Here is a 3,911-nt window from a genome sequence, read left to right as displayed (position 1 = left end):
ACTGATGAAGCAGATGTCTGGGCTCGAATACAGGTGGTTGAGGTTGTTGCTTAACGCTCCTTGGGACACTGGAGAAACAGGAACTAGGATCTGTTCACGACCTGTTGCTAGGAGACCACGGTGCTTCTTACGTTTCCTCTAAGCCTGGGGACTGCTGGGAGACCAATCATCACACACACACACACACACACACACACACACACACACACACACACACACACACACACACACACACACACACACACACACACACACACACACACACACACACACACACACACACACACACACACACACACACACACACACACACACACACACACACACACACACACACACACACACTGGGACAATCTGGTGAGGTCTTTGTCTGTTGGAATAGAAGCAAGATGACCAGACAGAACAGCTGGTGAACACCACACTGGGGACTTTCTAATGGACTAGAAAGTGTCACTACCGTCGTATGAATAATTGGACCAAGGCGCTGCGTGAGTAGAGTTCCACATTTTAATGATAGTGAAACTTCCAAAACAACAAAGATATAACGATCGTGAAACACGTAGCGCACATAGGCACTCATACAAAACAATATCCCACAATGCAGGTGGGAAAAAGGACACACTAAGTATGATCCCCAATTAGAGGTAACGATATTCAGCTGCCTCCAATTGGGAACCACACACACACACACCAACATAGAAACATAACACCTAGAACCCCCCCTAGTCACGCCTTGACCTAAAACACCATAGAGAACTCCGGGCCGTGGACCGTCACCCCGAGGGCTCTCTATGGTCAGGGCCGTGGACCGTCACCCCGAGGGCTCTCTATGGTCAGGGCCGTGGACCGTCACCCCGAGGGCTCTCTATGGTCAGGGCCGTGGACCGTCACCGCGAGGGCTCTCTATGGTCAGGGCCGTGGACCGTCACCCCGAGGGCTCTCTATGGTCAGGGCCGTGGACCGTCACCCCGAGGGCTCTCTATGGTCAGGGCCGTGACAGAAAGTCTCCTTTAACATCCAATAACGCCCCCCCTTCCCAAAAAAAGTGTGTTTATTTTGTTCTAATTAGTGTTAATGATATTTTCTTCCATGCAAGGCGTTTGGCTGTGTTGGAGGCTACATCGCCAGCACCGATGCCCTGGTGGACACGGTCCGTAGCTACGCTGCAGGCTTCATATTCACCACGTCTCTGCCTCCCATGCTGCTGGCGGGGGCCCGCGAGTCCATCCAGACTCTTACCGCACGCCTGGAGAGACAAGGAGAGACACAGCTCTGTCTCTGGGGCGTAGACATTTACCAAGGCCTTATTCTGACAGTATGTAGCTGAAGAACAGGAGACACAGCCCTGACTAGGTTTTCCACCATGTTCAGTATCGGTGATATTGACCGTTAAGACGGTTTCTAGGGAGTAGAGAGAGTTTACTCAATGCTAATGAAGCCCAGGCTAGATAGGTAATTGACACTGACGTTTATTTAACTAGGCAAGTCAGTTAAGAACAAATTCTTAATTACAATGACAGCCTATCGGGGAACAGTGGGTTAACTGCCTTGGTCAGGGGGCAGAACGACAGATTTGTACCTTGTCAGCTCGGGGATTCAATCCAGCATACTTCCGGTTGCTAGTCCAACGCGTTAACCACTAGGCTACCCTGCCGACCCCTGATATCTAAGATGACCCAGATTCAAAGTGAAAACATAGTGGGCCAGAATCAGCACAACAACCACCTTTACACAACAGCAATATCACACCATCAACAACAAAACAACAGTTCTCAGTGTGAAATGTAGGGCAGTTTCTGAACTGCGTATCAAAATACAACACAGCCATTGGTGGAGTTTGTTCATAATAACAGAAATGCTGCCTGGCTTGGCAGCTCTACTGTCTCTGAAAGGGCTCCACTACCTGTCTGTCTGTCTTCCACGACCTGTCTGTCTGTCCTCCACTACCTGTCTGTCTGTCCTCCACGACCTGTCTGTCTGTCCTCCACGACCTGTCTGTCTGTCCTCCACTACCTGTCTGTCTGTCCTCCACGACCTGTCTGTCTGTCCTCCACTACCTGTCTGTCTGTCCTCCACTACCTGTCTGTCTGTCCTCCACGACCTGTCTGTCTGTCCTCCACGACCTGTCTGTCTGCCCCCCAAGACCAGTCTGTCTGTCCTCCACGACCTGTCTGTCTGTCCTCCACGACCTGTCTGTCTGTCCTCCACGACCTGTCTGTCTGTCCTCCACGACCTGTCTGTCTGTCCTCCACGACCTGTCTGTCTGTCCTCCACGACCTGTCTGTCCTCCACTACCTGTCTGTCTGTCCTCCACGACCTGTCTGTCTGTCCTCCACGACCTGTCTGTCTGTCCTCCACGACCTGTCTGTCTGTCCTCCACGACCTGTCTGTCTGTCCTCCACGACCTGTCTGTCTGTCCTCCACGACCTGGCTCACAAACATAACAGTAGCACTGGACTGACCTAACACGGCTATTAACAATACAACCATTTAAGTAGATAAGAAGTTGAATTGGTGTGTTTAAATGCCCGAGAGTACACCGTGTTGAAATGCAGGGGAGCTCACCAGTCTCAATTGAAATACTGGATATTTGAAACGTGCTGGTTTAGGGCACACGTACGCAACAGTGTCAAACCAGGAGTTGGCTTAACTTCCTACATCTCTGATGGGTAACATTGTGTAAGGTTCCAGTTTAAAGGTTGCATCAACATCTCGTTAAAACCAAAATAAAAAGGAACTATGTCTTTGTGGAAATACTCGATGTGAAATAGAGGTGATTTGGTTTGATGTATTGTGATGTGTGATGTGTATAGTTTAAATAAACGTCTATTAGTCATGTTATTACTAGGCCCAATGACCTGACAACGGATACCTGTAAGCATTCTTCCTCTTCTGGTTGCCTCATTTGGCCTCTGATGTGTCCTCCCATGACATGTAACTATATCTAGACGAGATTAACCTGGCTTGCAACTGTTACCCAAGTATCTAATTGCAGAACAATTGAGTTAGGAGCCAGAGGAGAGGGATGGTGAAAGACATAGACACAAAGAAAGAGAAAGAGAACAACAGAGAAAGAGAGAGACGGAAAAAATATAATTACTTGACACATTGGAAAGAAATCCAAAAACAGAGCTGTCTAGAATGCAATATGGACCTAAACAGAGATTATACAGTGGAAGAAATGGAAAGGGGGATACCTAGTCAGTTGTAAAGGGGGATACCTAGTCAGTGGTAAAGGGAAAGGGTGATACCTAGTCAGTTGTAAAGGGGGATACCTAGTCAGTTGTAAAGGGGGATACCTAGTCAGTTGTAAAGGGGGATACCTAGTCAGTTGTAAAGGGAAAGGGGGATACCTAGTCAGTTGTAAAGGGGGATACCTAGTCAGTTATAAAGGGAAAGGGGGATACCTAGTCAGTTGTAAAGGGGGATACCTAGTCAGTTGTAAAGGGAAAGGGTGATACCTAGTCAGTTGTAAAGGGGGATACCTAGTCAGTTGGAAAGGGGGATACCTAGTCAGTTATAAAGGGAAAGGGGGATACCTAGTCAGTTGTAAAGGGGGATACCTAGTCAGTTATAAAGGGAAAGGGGGATACCTAGTCAGTTGTAAAGGGGGATACCTAGTCAGTTGTAAAGGGAAAGGGTGATACCTAGTCAGTTGTAAAGGGGGATACCTAGTCAGTTGGAAAGGGAAAGGGGGATACCTAGTCAGTTGTAAAGGGGGATACCTAGTCAGTTGGAAAGGGAAAGGGGGATACCTAGTCAGTTGTAAAGAGAAAAGGGGATATCTAGTCAGTTATAAAGGGAAAGGGGGATATCTAGTCAGTTGTAAAGGGAAAGGGGGATACCTAGTCAGTTGGAAAGGGAAAGGGGGATACCTAGTCAGTTGGAAAGGGAAAGGGGGATACCTAGTC

The 3,911-nt window shown here is 48.3% G+C and overlaps 1 long non-coding RNA gene across 1 annotated transcript; it reads right to left on the bottom strand.

Annotated features, from left to right (window-relative positions):
* Positions 1–485: 485 nt before the first annotated feature.
* On the bottom strand, positions 486–3,212 carry LOC139550654 (uncharacterized). Its single transcript, XR_011670103.1, has 2 exons — positions 1,580–3,212; positions 486–1,246 (listed from the first exon to the last, which is right to left on the bottom strand). It is a non-coding gene; the product is annotated as an uncharacterized lncRNA (long non-coding RNA).
* Between the last annotated feature and the right edge of the window lie 699 nt (positions 3,213–3,911).

Source organism: Salvelinus alpinus, chromosome 2 (assembly GCF_045679555.1).
Source record: "Salvelinus alpinus chromosome 2, SLU_Salpinus.1, whole genome shotgun sequence".
NCBI classification, from domain to species: domain Eukaryota; kingdom Metazoa; phylum Chordata; class Actinopteri; order Salmoniformes; family Salmonidae; genus Salvelinus; species Salvelinus alpinus.
The sequence above is the reverse complement of the archived record's forward strand: the minus strand, read 5'-3'. Positions and strand labels throughout refer to the sequence as shown.